The sequence below is a fragment of the Cetorhinus maximus genome, chromosome 3 (assembly GCF_964194155.1).
Source record: "Cetorhinus maximus chromosome 3, sCetMax3.hap1.1, whole genome shotgun sequence".
NCBI lineage: Eukaryota > Metazoa > Chordata > Chondrichthyes > Lamniformes > Cetorhinidae > Cetorhinus > Cetorhinus maximus.
The window spans coordinates 165,732,912-165,748,763 of NC_135881.1; the positions used below are offsets into that span (position 1 = coordinate 165,732,912).

The following is a 15,852-nucleotide window of genomic DNA, read 5'->3' on the forward strand; positions in this document are numbered from 1 at the left end:
AAAGCATCTTCAATTTTTTCATTACTTCCTCTTAGAGCCTGCAGTGGGTTTGTCAGCCGTTAGTACCATTACTTTTAATAATGCTGATTTCTTGCTAATGTTAACTTTTTAGTACGTTCCAACCCTTGATTCATTATTAGTTTCCCAGGAATGTCAGGTATTATCCTCTTCCTCTGCTGTGTGCCAGTCTTCAAAGTAATTATTCAACATCACTGAAACAGATTGTTTGGTCATCATGTTGTTGCAGTCTGAAGGTCCTTGCTTTATGAAAATTGACAGTCGTGATTTTTACGTAACAATAGCAGCTAGACTTCAAAATTACTTCATGGGTTATAAAGTGTTTTGGGGAGTTCTGAAGTCATTAAAGATGCTATAAAAATGTAAGCCTTTCATTAGTGAACTTATGAGATACTAAACCTTTGCAGCAAGTTCATATGTCACTATATCATCGTTGGGAATGCATAGATTGTGCTCCTCTTGTTAGTGCAAAGCTTTCTAGGTTACTATATGATGGGTGCCAAGATCCCAAAGAGAAAAATACCCCAGATTTTCATGGTTGCTGATTAAACAAAACTTGGCAGCTTCAGTGTTATCTGACCACTGGCTGTTGGAGCCAGGGGCCAACTTTTAGAAACAAAATTAAACAGCAAAATCATTAAAATGAAAACAGGTTGTTGCAATAGATCACCAGATGGTGGGCAGTACCTACACATCCACATTCCCCACTTGATTATGGTCTCAACTAGATTGTCTGGTGGGGAAAACCACCAAGTTGAAGTGAAGTATTTTGCAAGATTAAGTAAGGGTAAGTGGAATGATGAAATGAGCAATGGTTTGCCAAGTTGTTTGCTGAAGAACAATGTTGGCAATATCTGGGAGCAGATCCTCTGTCTTCCTGTTCCCTCGGATGTGAGCAAATCAGCTCACAAGGAGGAGTTTTAAAAAAATCTAGAGGGGGGGAAACTGCTTTATACAGTTGTAGAATTTAATTGGCACAAGTGTGGTTCAGTTCTGCATGTGTGGCAGTAAGGTGGGTGGCATTATTTTTGTGTAGTTGTACATCACATGTGGAGTTAATGATTTGGGAGCCTTTTTATGCAGATGTATCCTGTTGAGATGAACATTAATTAGGCCACTGTTGGAATATTGCATACTCTACTGGGTTCCCCACTTATAGGAAGGATATTAGAACCAATGGAAAGGGTACAAGCAATGATGATACCAGGAATGAGAGGGTTAGAGTTGTGAAGGAAAGCTAGAATTGTGAAGAAAAGCTTGAAACTTGGTGGGGTTTAGGAGCGGGGGGGGTTGGGAAAGCAAATAGAAGCCTGCCAAATCATTAAACATTTTGGAGGGTCCTTTGCTGATGTTTTCTTAAAATGTGGCCAAGTTTAAAAAAATAAAGACTTGCATTTACCTTCCAATGGCCTTGGGATGTCTCAGAAAGCTGTGCAAACAATGAAGTACTTTACAATAGTGCACTTCAAAATGTAGGAAACATACAGGACAGCCAACTCGCAAACAGTAAGCTCCCACAGACAGCAATGTGATAATGGCCAGAGAATCTGTTTTTATAATGGCGATTGAGGGATAACAAATTATTGGCAATGATTATTCAGCCTTTTCAGTGGTGTACACCATTTCAAGGGCAATTAGGGATGGGCAATAAATACTGGCCTAGCGAGCGATGCCCACATCCCATGAATGATAAAAACTTCATTATATCCAATTACTTAATTATAGCACTGTTACGAAAGTATAATAATTTTCATAATATTTTTCTGGTTTACTGTAAAGTAGGTTTATGGGTGTGAGTATAGTTGGTTCTGTGAGGTTTAATTACATTTGGAGTCAGGTAGACTGCATGCTTGGAATTATCAAAAGAAGCTAGGTGTAGAAATGTGTTTGAAATGCTAATGATAAGCATGGATGCTGGCTTAGCATGTAAAGTATGAAGGGAATTTGTATTTTTAGATAAGTGAAGGGATTGTTTGGATTTCAAAGTGATGTTAGACTATTTGCAACTAGCCAGATAAGCAAGACTAAGGAGTGGATTTATTTTTCCCCAAAGGTTAGTGACAATATTGGCAAAGTTTTTATATTATGGGAAAGGTACTGTTCCAAAGACATATGGAACAGTAGAATTTACATATTAAAAGGAAACATATAAAGGAGAATGAAAGGCTATGTGAGGAGAGGGCCATGTAAGATCTAACAGGAGTGCGTGAAACAGCCTTCAAAAAGCCTCTTGCCATTTGTGCTTAAACCAGCTGCCAGCCAGTAACTGAAGTTGGAGAAAGCCATTTGGAATTCCACTGTCAAGTGGGTACTGTGTTAACTTGCTGGTTTTGTTTTTAAATCTAAAATCTATTTTGGATTGTTGTCTTAAAGGGGGGGTGTAACTGAGAACCAGGTTAATTAGGAATTTTAGGAGTTGTTATTAAGTAAATGTAGTCTTACGTACGTGCTTGAAATCTTTTATTTTGTTAATAAAATTTTAATTTAATTTTTAAAATCTCTAAAAGGTCTTGGTGGACTCATTACTTCTGAATTCATTGCACACATTTCGTAAAAAAATACAAATTGCAAAACCGTTGTGATAGCATGGCCCACGTGGCACACATCATCTGCCACGTCATAACAAGAACATTAGTGTACCAGTGGAACTGGTGTGTGATTGGATGCCCAATAATACTTAATACTCCAAAGAGTATTTTTGATCCCAGTCAAGTTGCCAAGCCACTTGCCCTCACTTCATATCAGCCGGTTGGGCAGAAGTGTGTCAAGAAAGTTGAAAACTGTCTTCTTTGGTGCAAAGAGTATGACAACAAAAAAGCATCAATGCTCACTTTATGGTGCTTACTATTCCTCCCAAAACCCTTTTCAGCCTCTCCTGTTACATATGATCCGTGCCAGAGTGTGCAGGCAGTTCAGCTGTTCCCAGGCCATCACCAATGACACAATCATAGCCTAGGCAACTCTCCGTCTTATTTTTGCTATGCAAATTCGCCTGTTCTCTTCTCAGAGTGGCTCCCTGTGATGCCGAGATATCAGCATGCAGGATTGCTGGTGAAAACAGTTTCTATAATTAAAAAACACAAATGCACCTCAGTTTTTTTTTAAGCAGAGTACTAGATTAAATCCCATTCATCAACTGAACTTGACCCACGCTTTGTCTGGTGACTTTCCCAACACTGAAACATAACAGCTGAACTTAGACAATGCTCACTAGAAATATTGCACTGCCTGAAGGATAAATCAAGGGTACCTTTACCTAATTTATACTCCCAACTCCATGGGTAGTTATTGACCAAAAGTGAATGTGATCTCCAGGGTTTGCAAAGAGGGATGCCTTTATAACTCAGTTATTTGCAGTGCTCTGGGCCAAATATATAATTAACATCCCTACTTTATGCATTTCTACCAACTGGCCTCAATATTCTTGCTCCACATATTGGAATTTAGAGTAAAAACAAGCAATATGGTGACCCTCATTCCCCATCAAGAGGCACAGCCCTAAACTGAAATCATTATGATTGCAGTCCAGCTTAATAATGTAAAAGAGTATTTAAACCGTGAATTGAAGTTTTTTTTCAGGCACCCATACTTTATCCATACAGAATGGCAAGTTCCTTGCTCGATTACTAAAACATAATCATTTCATGCCGGCTGCAGTTGGGCCATGACACTACATGGACTGTAGCGGTTCAAGGCAGCAGCTCACCACTACCATCTCAAGGGAAATTAGGGATAGGCAATTAATGCTGGGCATGGCAGCAAAGCACACATCCCAGGTATGAATAATTTGGGCCTCAACATTCCCAGGTTGAGTCAGTTTCCACAGTGACTCAACTCAAAGCTCTTAGGGTGTAAGGTTGGTGGGTGGAGCGGGGGAGGCAGCATTTTCAGCAGTGAAGGAGTGTGGAGGTCATCCACAAGAGCGCATTTTATATTCTCTTGTGGATAGATAGAAGGTCACTGTTGACCATTTCTTTTTCCACTCTTGACCTGTCACTTGTACTTCCTTTCCCCAGGTTTGCTGATATTCAATGGAAAAAGTAGTTGAGGTAGGGTAATTATGGTAACGCAAGTGAAACTCATGATGTCTTATAGCTGGAAGGAAGAATGACCGACTGTACAAGTAATGCAATCAATAAAACACGCTTTGTTGACTATTAACATTCCAATCAGCTTGAAATTAAAACTTTGCTGCATACAAATGTACTCAGTGCTTTATGAAGCACAAGCTGATACTTGCATTATAGGGTACTATTTTTATCTTTCTGTAAAAATAATTCAAACAATGAATGCAGGATTAAACCTCTCCCCTTGAACCTTTCAAATCGTGGATCAAGGTAGCTTGTATCATTCGAGAATTTAAATAGCAACCTCATAACATACTCCAAAAAGCAGCAAATTATCGGAGAGGTTGCACTCCCACTACAGACCTCCAAAAACCAAATCATATGTCTGACTAGAGAACATACTACCCAACTATCATTAGACTGACATAATTTAAAAAGAAACCTTTTAAGTAGAGGGTCAACCCTGTCTCCACCCCAGAACAGCAGAATCACCAACTCATTGCTCCTACCCCACAACGCCACATCCTCATCCCTATAAGACCAGAGGCACTGACCCCACTACCACCTCCCCCCAGAACACCAGAGGCATGGGTTGAATGTTACCAGAACCACAGGAGGTGGACTAGGAGCAAAGTTGGAACAGAGTGTGTCAGATCAGCTACTGGGCGTGTTTCCTCCTCTAAGTGATCTTGCCAAGGCAGGGTCAACGTGGCAGAGACTACCCACCCAACAGCAGTAGGTAGCCAATTACACCCAATAAATCAGCTAATAGAAGAAAAGATGGTGTTTCCAGTATCTTACTGAAAAGCAAATGCCCCACGCCACCCCTGCAACCCTCTCTCCCGATGCTGAGACAGGAGCCCCCGAGCTGAACCGCCAGCAGTCCTGGCAGGCTATCAACCCCTCCTCTCCATCACCCTCCATAATGGTGGTCTGACAAGCTGTGGTCACGTGCGAAGTTTTAAATTCCTGCAATGCTGCAGAGAGCCATTCCATCTTGAGACACCCTTACAATACCCTGGCCTATTTCACCTTTCCCGGTGGAGCTGCTGGCAGGAGAACGCAGTGGGCCCATCTGACAGGGCCTCCTGCCATCAGTAATTGGAAAAACAGTTTCCAGAGGCAGCTTAATTGGCAGTTTCCAGGAAGATCACAGCAGACTTCCCACTACAACCATTTCTCGTTTACGGACCAGGAATTAAGGCAGACATCAGGGTCATGACCCAACTGGGAAAATCCAGTCCAGGAACTCACTCAACCAGAACACCACAGGTGTTTGCCAAAACATCAGGAGCACCATTCCCTTCCCAACCACTAGATTAGAACAATCAATCTCTCAGGCCAACAAGCACAATCACTTTAAAGTGTGAGGGGAAGGGGAAGAACAAAAGGAAAAGAAAATGAGAAGGAAAGATGTATGTGCCCCTCCCCACCCTAATGAATTCTTTGGCTTACTGGCTATGTTCCCCCACTCAATTGCTTGTCCTATTCCAAATCCGGGATTTGCTCCCAATGCAAATTTGCTCCCACTCTAACCGTAAAGCCCTGAAACAAGCAAATGCAAACAAAAATAGTTATAGACCAACATAATTAAACACTGGTGCATTCAAGTAGACACCAAGGATTCGTGTGTGGTGGAGAACACAACATTCCACTACAAACCCTAGCATATCCCATCAACTGCACTCTTAATATAAAACAGGGGATTGCCACAACCTCAAGGATTGTCATGGGTCTCACATGCAGTGATCCAACTGCTTTAACTATGTGCAGCCATCAATCAGCTTCCAACAGAATTTGATTTGGAGTAGCTACGAGAAGAAAGGCAAATAGCAGTCATGCTCATAAGTTATAGGTGTCATATTCCAACAAGCCAGTATAAGGATTGAACTGAAACCAATCTTTACATACTTTTACACGCATTTATTTAGAGTTGTAAATCGCAAGCTTGCACCTCCTAACCCAAAGACCATTGTTTCCATCTGTTTCTATTTATAGATGCACAAGTGAATCACTAGTTACCTGTGTACAATTAAACACAATCAATAATTAATAGCAGGTCTCCATTTGAGAGTTGTGCCCCTGGACCCCAACTAACTGATCTGTGACACACACACATTATGTTCCAGAAATTCTATTAGTGTCAGTGTCGCACCACACCAAAACAACTGAACTGTCCTTTTGTATAAGCAGATAATTGTGTTCAGAAACCATCTGTTTGAAGATTTTTGAAATGGATGAGCCATTTTGCAACAGTTTTTCCTTTCTGTATTGGGTGCGTGACTTGTACAGATCTCTGCCATTATCAGCAAAGCATCTGAATGCCACTTAGTGACCATTTCATTCATTTATTTTCATGTGCTTTAAATGAATTCTCAAGATTACACCTATTTTATAAAGCGTCAACCTCACAATTCAGAACAACAAACCACTTCAACTCCTACTCATGACTACGCAGATTTCTGAAATGAAAGAAACTGTTCTTTATATAAACTGCAACTTGAGCTTATAAAAGCTAAGTTTACTTTTGAGTAAAATTGCAATTTCAGATAAGTTTATCATTTGTCAGTGCTGAAGTGTCCAGGCAAGTTACATAATCTCCTTATGTGGCTCAGTGTCAAATTTTGTTTGATAATGTTCCTGTGAAGCACCTTGGGACAGCTTATGGCCTTACAGGTGCTATATAAATACAAGTTGTTGTTGTTTTGATATACATTCCTCTTTGGTCATCAAGGCATAAGCCAGTTTCTGATACCAAATATTTTCTTCATCACACTTGATACCAGCTATGCTTTTTTTAAATGAAGTTGTAAATGTAGCTTGTGACAAATACAAAATTTTTAACTTATTGAGCTTATATTGGCAGATCTCATGTAGCACTGCTCAGATGTCCTTTGGGATCTGGTGCAAGGTTTTGATATTGCTCATCTGACTTGTCCCTTTAAGATCACAGCTAAATAACCTAACTGTTTGTAAATTCCTGAAGTAAATTATGGGCCAGTAAGTTGTTCGAAAATTCAAGGCTCCAAGTGGGAAGAACTTGGAGAACTTTCTCTGCTAGAAAAGTTGTGTTTTATCTATAATTAGTGAGACATTTGGGGATGCCAAGCTATTAAGGTTCCTCTGCTGGTGTGCAGTCTTCTTTACAAGGCCATTGGTCAGAGAACCAACTATGGAGATGTGTGTGCTCAGTTGACAGTGATTTCAATATTACAGTAATTGTGAGATGATAACAAGCTGATTCAAATTGGCACCTTGATCCATACCCAATTCCTCATTCCATACTCACGTGCAGCAAAGGTTTGTGCAGGGAAGAACATTGTGAAAGCTTCTCTTATACATGAAAAAACATGTAAAAAAATATACCTGTAGGTCTCTCATGATGCTGCTTGAAGGTCAGAAGAAACATGTCTGATTGGACAATTGGGAAATAGTTAAAGGACAGGGTTACTCAAAGAGGGTGTCTAATTGTGGAGGGCAAAGGAGATATTAAAAAATATTAAACTAATTTTTACAATGCCATGACCAGGTAAGAAGGGGTGAACTTCAGTTGGTCACAACGAAAAGTTACTTTTTACAAGATGTGCCTTTTCCAAATCAGAATGTATTTAACTATTTAGGCTGTGAGCAAATGAAGCCAATCAGACAAGGTTGCCCTGAGTCAAAGAGCGAGCAAATTTATTTACCACTAATTCCAAGAAAAATAATAAAAACTCGACATCAAGCATTCGGCCCTCATGCAGTCCTAAGGGCGCTCACACAAACACATACACAAACAGATTCACAGGTATCAGGAATAAGGGGAGTTAGAGTCCAATAAAAAATGCAAAAGAATATACAGTTAAGTGTCCTTTGATTGTCCTCAAGACATAGATTGTAAACATTGTGGCTGATTTAGGTTAATTGGTTCCTTGGATGGGGGCAGAAGTAGAAGTAGTTGCAGCTTTTACAAGATTTTGGTTTGCTGGTAGGTTTCTGGTAGAGTTGGCTTCTCCAACCACATGATAGGCTTATCCCAAAAGAAAGAAAGGGGGAGACAGAAGCCCTCAGCTTGTTTCCTCTGCTGAAGACTTTCGTGATACCGCCTGTGTCACTTGCAATTTCTCTCTAGTGGCTGACAGCCTTGCCTGGAAATACTTCATCCATTGTGTATTTCCAAGAGGCTTTGGGTGGGTCCATCTGTGGCAGCTATTGTTTCAATATCCAGTACTTTGCATTTCTAATGTCTCTTCCTCAGACAGTTACGAGTTTCGATGGGTGTCTGGATTATAGGAAATCTCTCATGTCACACTCCCAAGGATGATTTTTTTTGTGTCTCACCTTCACCTTGGAATGCGGCCTTGGATTTTTAAGCAATTTGCTTTCAGCTCAAATTGCAAAAGTTTCATTCAGTTGGAAAATTATACTTTCAAAAATAAGGGGGCATAGCCTTGTAATACCTCCCCATCACAAAGAAATGAAATGAGATTCACTTTCATTTCATTACAAGGTACATAAGCACAAAACCAAAGAAGCACATTCACTTCCATTAACTCTCATAAACTTGGTCTGGATTATCCCATCAGTTCTAACTGGGTCTCTAAATTCTAGACAGGGCATCTGTTATCACATTCGATTTCCCTGCAACGCGGGTGATTTTTAGGCGATATGGTTGGGGGAACAAACTCCAACCGAATAATCTTGCATTCCAGTTTTAAATTTCTCCACAAAGGTCAAAGGGTTGTGGTAGGTATAGACTGTGGTCTCATTTTATCTATTTCGGACATATACCTCAGTGTTTGAGAGCCAGTAATAAACCTAGGGTTTCTTTTTCTACTGCGAATATCATTTTTGATGTCTGTTCAATTTTTTGGAGAAGTACCCGATTGGTGTCTCTATTCCTGATTTGTCCTCCTGGAGCAGGACAGCCCTTACCATGAGATCACACAAGCATCAATGGCCACTTTAAATGCTTGTTTAAAGTCTGGAACTGCTAGCATTGGTTTGTTTATTAAAATGGCTTTCAGCTTCTCGAAGTCTGGCATTTCTTGGTCCATACTACTTTTGCTTTTTTCTGTAGTAGGTCTATCAGTGGGGCAGCTACAGTGCTGAAGTTTGGGACAAACTTGCAGTAGAACCCACACATGCCTAAAAATTTCATTAATTTCCCATCTTGTTGTTGGAATGGTAATCTGTACTACTGCTCTTGTACCTTTGCAGCTCTAGGCCGTACTCGTCCTTGACTTACTACATGTCCTAGGTAGGTCACCTGAGCCTTAGTGAACTTGCTGCTTGTGAGACTGATTACTAGGCCAGCTGAGTGTAATTTCTGGAAGCGGGCTTCCAGTTGCTCAAAGGTGAGTTTCCCAGGTGTCACTGTCATCCAGGTACATTACACAATTGGAGAAGCCTGCCACTACCTGGTTCATCATCACCTTTGAAATGTGACTGGGGAATTTGAGTCCAAATGGCATGACTCGACACTGGTATAACCCATCTGGAGTCATGAAGGCGGAGATTTCCTCTGCATGGGCAGTCAAGGGAACCTGCCAGTGTCCCTTGAGTAAATCTATCTTTGCAATGTGGGCTGCGTTACCCACCCTATGGAGGTCTTCCAGACGGAGTATCGGGTAGGACTCAGCTCTGGTCACTGCATTAACCTTTCAGTATTCAGTGCAGAGCTTTGTGGCTTGGGCACAACTGGGGAGCTCCAAATTAGCGTTGCTAGGTTCTATTAGTTGGTGCTCCAGCAATTAGTTAATCTCCTCCCGAACCTGGGCCAGCTTTTCTGGACCTAGACAGTAGGGATGTTGCCTTACGCGGGTGGGGGGGTCCTCTTCCACATCCATTTTATGTACAGCTAAAGTTGTGCAGCCTGGCTTGCCTCTAAAGATGTTTTTAAATGCATCAAGCAGCTTTGTCAGGTCTCCTTACTGTTTTGCATTCAAGTGGGTGAATATAATGACCAATTTCACTAGAATGTGTTTGTGCTAGCCGGACAGTAGGAGGTTCAATGTGGGCCTCACCCATGTCTCCCTCTAATTCATCCTCACTGTTCTTCTCATTCTCTAGGTCTGTTATTATTGGACAGGCTGTTACCTGCTTGTCCCCTTCTTGGCTGAGATATTATTTTATCATGTTGACATGACGCAGCCTTTGCTTTTTCCTGTGGTCTGGGGTGTCAATTATGTAGTTTACCTCCCCAAGCTTCTTTACTACGCTGTATGGACTACTGAACTGGGCTTTTAAGGGTTCACCCAATATTGATGGGAGTACTAGCACATTGCCTTCTGGCTGAAAGGTTTGGCCCTGGCATGTTTGCCTGTTTTTTCATAGCTGTTTGGGAGATTTTTTTTTATATAAAAAGTGTTCTCAATCCACATCACAGGCTCGCTCTCGTGAGTCACTCACAGACCATAGCTACTTAGTCTAACATAGAGACTTCCTCCTCCTGTTCTAAAAATCTCTCCTTGATTAGTCTCAGAAGACTCTCACCTGGGGGTGTCTGTAAACCAATTCAAACTGAGTAAAACTGGTGGACTCACTGGGTGAGTCTCTGGTAGCAAATGGAAGGAAACCTTTATCCCAGCCATGGGGGTATTTGTGGGAGTAAGCCCTTATCATGGTCTTTAGGGTCTGGTGGTACCGCTCTAGTGCCCCATGACTGCCGGTGATGCACTGGACTTCAGCTGGGTCATGCCCAGGCTACCCACAACTTCCTGGAATATTCAGGACATGAAATTTGAGCCCTGATCTGACTGGATCTCGGTGGGCAGTCCTTACCAGGTAAAAAATTGTGTTAGTTCCCCCACCATTATTGTGACTGTCAGGGGAACGGCCTCTGGGAAGTGGGTAACCACATCCATGATGGTAAGGATATACTGGTAGCCCCTACACAGGGGTGTCACACAGTCCACTAGCACCTTGTTGAATGGTTCACCAAAAGCCGACACAGGAGTCATAGTTTAATTACAGGCTGGGGTTTTCCCACAACCTGGCAAATGTGGCAGGTTTTGCAAAACCTTACTACATCCTTGTGGAGGTGTGGCTAGTAAAAATGCTGGCTGGTGTGGGCTTGGGATTTTCATATACCAACATGCACAGCCATCAGGATTTGATGTGCGAGCATTACTATTTTCCCTCACAGTGCCTTAGCAGCACCACTACCTGATGGATCACTGCCCAATCCTCGTCTGCACTCTGAGGGGGGGGTCTCCACTACTTTATCAGCATCTCATTTTTAATGTAGTAGCATTCTGGGATTGCCTCTGCCTCAGCTTCAGTTTGGACAGTCCAAGCTAACTTTTTTAACAAGGGGTTGGCTTGCTGAGCTGCAACGAAGGAGGACCTACTTAGTATCTCCTTAGAGTCCTCTAGACACCCAAAAAAGGTCTCAGATAACCAGACAGTAGTGTCACCTGTCTGCAGTGCCACTTCAGCCTCCTCTGACAGAGTATGTCTAGCCATAGACCGGGTTACCGCACATCAGGGAAAATGCCAGACATTTTCTCCTGAGCTATTCTGTCTCCTGGACCTCAGTCAGCTTATGAGACTACTGGGAATGCTATCACTTTTCATCCTGCCAGGTCATTGCCAAGGGGCAGGTTGACCCCCATCCTCAGGCAAACTGGGGACAACTTCCACGGTTCACCAATCCTGACACAAGGTTGCACTCCAGGTGCACCCGGTAGAAGGAAATGGGAATGTCCCCTCCTTCAATCCCCTTTACCAACACCTTGGCACTTACTGCACTCTCTGATGGAAAGGTCATGCCTTTTCCCAGCAGTGGAGTTGGCTGGCCCCTGTGTCCCTCAGTATCACTAGAGACTTACTCACCTCATTCTGGGGAAATGTGGCCACTCTTCCTTCTGATATAAAACCCTTTAAATCTCGTTTTTTTTTAATTCACCCACAGTCACACTAGTGCGCCTGCAGCAATTTGCTACTGCAGTCAGAACCATAGCCTGGTCTGCTATGCTCCGTCTAACACGTTTTCTGCATGGGGTTTGTGCGCCCCAACAAATCCCATGGGTTTTCCCGTAACTTCCAGCAATCAGCACGGAGTTGCCCTGCCTTGGGGCAGTTAACATACACAGGCTTTTGGCCTCACTTGTCTCCTCAGCACCTTCCTTTCCAGCCTGAGGGCGGCCACTTGTGTTTCCAGCTGTCACTTCTCTCCCATGGGTGCTCAATTTCCTATCATTCTCCCACCTTCTATCCCTCTCGCATGGTTGAGGGTGACTAGGGAAGGGCTTCCTTTGGGATGAGAGTTTGTGTACAAGCTCAATCATCAGCCAGGGTTGCTGCCTGCATGCTGTCTGTTTCTCTCTATTCCTCTGTGAGATCTTATCGGGAAGGCTATGAAGGTTTTGAATTCTAGGAGAATTATTTCACAAAGGTTTTCATATGTGGCATCAATTTTAATTGTCTGTACCCACCACTCAAAAGTGAGCTGCTCAAGCCATTCAAGTTCCAGGTACGTCTGGTCAGGCCATTTCCTGAGAGTGCGGAATTTCTGACGTTACGCCTCCGGCGCTAACTGGTATGTACTTAAAATAGCCCTTTTTGCTGCCTCATAGCTTGTTGCACTTTCCTCAGGCAAGAGGGAGTAAACCTTGAGTTTTTCCTGTCAGCTTGCTCTGCAACAGCAGGGATCGGTGTTGGGCTGGTCCCTTTAACTACCATGCTAACCTTTCAAAAGAGATAAAGAAGGCATGTACCTCCTCTTCATCAAACTTAGGGATTAAAGTGAGAAAACTGGAATACCTCAGCCCTCAAGTCTGAGCTAGGGGTGGTTCCCTCACCAGTGGTGTCTTCAATGGGCAGAGTGGCATCCTCCCTCCTCAGCTTGAGCTGTTTTAATTTAAACTCCCTTTCCTTTCCTCTTTTCTGGAAATCTCTCTCTCCCCCTTCTGTTCCGGCCCCTCTCTCTCCTTTTCCCTTTCCTGAAATTCCAGTCCCAATTTCCACTGCTCCAATCTTAATTTCTATGCTGCTAATTTACCTGCTTCACTGTCCTCAATTTCCAACTCTAGATGTTTTGCCACCCGTTTTAAAATATCTGTTTATCTGGCTTACAGGTCAAACTCCACCTCCAGTGCTTAGCTGCACATTTTAATTCTTTCAAGGACAGCGCTCTTAACTTCTTGCCAGTTATCTCGTGTTCTAAGAAAGCATTATCAAATTTGAACATTTTAGCACTATAATATTACAGGCCAAAGAAAATCTTGGAGGGCCCGGAAAGGGGGGTGGAGGAGCGGTGCAGGAGGAGGGGGATGTGCAGAAGAGGGGGGGCCAGGAGAGGGGGAGGAGGAGGTGGAAGGGAGAAAGAGAGGGAGAGACAAAACAAACCACTAGGCAGCAGCTGTGAAACATGCAGCTACGCAGTTAAGGTAAACTGAGAAATTAGAGGCAAGTCTTAAATGTGCAAGAGCGGTTTTCCATGTATGCTAGCATTAAGTTTGATAAATTAAAACCTCAAAGAATGCTGCAAGTTAAGAGAGCAGGTTCAAGGAACCAAGAAGAAAAGACCCCAGAAGTCCTGGGATCGATGTGAAAGAGTGTATTGTCCCATGTCTCGACTAGTGAAATGTTAAGTATTAATCGTTGTTGTCCAATAAGCCTGGTTAGTTTGAATTCTAAATTGGTGAGTGCCTTTTTTTTACCAATAAGGTTATTCCCGGACAAGAATTTTCTTACTCTGATGTTTAGCAGAGAATCCATATCCCAATAAATTTGTAGAGTACATCAATTAAACCATTGAGTGCAGTGTGCAGTTTTAGTCAGCCTGTTACAGAAAGAATATTGAAGTCCAAGAGTTGCCATATTTTGTGATTTTTTTTTAAAAACCACTTTGCCACAGAAAATAATGGAGGAAGAAGAGCTAATGCTAAATAAATTCATAGTGTAATCAAATTTATAAAATCCTAGGACGAATGGTCTTCAAAATACTAATATGACTAAGTGTAGATGTTGCTTACCCCATTACAAATGATAAGCAATTTGTCAGACAATTTCAGCAAGCACAAAAAAAGCACCTTGCATAAATTGTAATGGTATTCGAATACTTTTGATCCTTCTGTTGTACAAAAGAGCTAACAGATACAATGCAGACTGGCAAAAGGAGGTTGCTCACAACAGGATGATGGGTAACAATCAGGGTTTTTAAAAACAGAAAATTGTAAGCATTTCCATTGAGACGAAAGAGGTCATAAATGTTGCGGGAACAGTTAACAGTATTAATTCACATCAGATCTTACTTCAACAATAATGTTTTCTCAGCTCATCTTTCAGAGAAATTGAAGCATAACACATACGAAAGACATGAATATATGATTCAGCTCACAAGGGCTACTGTTTCTTCACTGATTCATCCTACATAGGGCAGCGAATGCCAAATCCTGCAAAATGCAAGACACTCAGACCCCTTAAGGGAACAGCTAGGGCCACTGAATAGATGTCTTTTTTTTAAATTATGAACAGCTTTAATAGAGAATAGGAAAAGACTATTTCTTCTGGTTGGAGAATTCTCGACAAGGGATCATCAATTTAAAATAATCACAGAATGATGGGGGAAGTTGGAAGAAAATACTTGATGCAGCAGGCTGCTGGAGCTTGGAATGCTTTGCACAGTTGATGCAGCAACTATTGCATTTTCCAAAAAAGGAAAAACTGAATAAATACTTAAGCAGTGCAAGTTACAACAGTACAGGGAAAGATTAATTTCAATTGCTCTAGCGAAGAGTTGGCACAGACACAATGGGCCAAATAGGCTGTCTCCTATGCTGTAAACATCTTTGGTTCTGAGATTCCTCACAATCCTAAAATACTTGTGCTCTACCCTAAAGTAGCCTAAATCATCTGCGCTCTCTCAGATTAGCACTTATGACATTTTGCTATTCGTTAAACCAGATTCCTCCAGATTGACAGAATGATCAGCAAAGTTGTGGTCTGTACAACAAGACTTGTTTCTGTACTAAACACACATATCAATTCTTAAAGATAGGCACAACATTCAAGTTTCATAATCTTGATATATATAAGTTTAAGAAACTGCCACCCAATTAAGCTCATTTATATATAAATTTGGATCTAATCTGTTTGATATCCAAACATAAAAATTTACAGTATAAAAGCAGTCCCAAGCTGCCAAAATACAACTGTTAGGAAAATAAAAGTCTGATGTTAAGACTGATGTTACCGGAACATTACTATTTCTCAGGGTATGGGGAGTGAGGGGTAGGTGCAGGTGGAAGGGAGAAAGATACAGAGACCAATGTCACACACTCGTTTTGTATTTGCCTTTTGCACAATTTCCTTGTCAAGTCAGTATCAGTCTGCTATTACTACGGTTGACGCTCCCCTCTCACTATTTATACTAGAGCTTCTAACCTGTGTACATATTGAACGTTTGAGATGGGTGGGGATGGTTCTTTGTGCAGCACGATAGCTAGCTCAGCACTGATGAATGTAGTCAGTCTATTTCCAATTCAATTACAATCAATTTCAACTGAAGCGTTTTGAGAACCATAGAACCTTGCAGAAACAATTCATTCCAATTCAAAGCTTAACTGGTGAAAGTTTTCTGGTATTTAAATAAAATGTCAGCTTGCAGGTAAAGAAAAGAAATTGTGCTAAAAGAAAAAAATCAAACCTGTGGCCAATTTTCCAGACTGTGTAGATCTAATGTTATCCTGGATGTAGATCCATTTGCCAACTTGGCTGGAACTCAAGGAATTTTACTGGAATTTCACCAAACAGACAGTACCAAGTGTAATTTAACCTGCAG

At 41.7% G+C, this 15,852-nt stretch overlaps 1 protein-coding gene across 2 annotated transcripts in view; it reads right to left on the reverse strand.

Moving 5' to 3' along the window:
• jarid2b (jumonji and AT-rich interaction domain containing 2b) overlaps positions 1 to 15,852 on the reverse strand; it is a 409,246-nt gene that overhangs the window by 228,606 nt on the left and 164,788 nt on the right. The window lies entirely within an intron of this gene.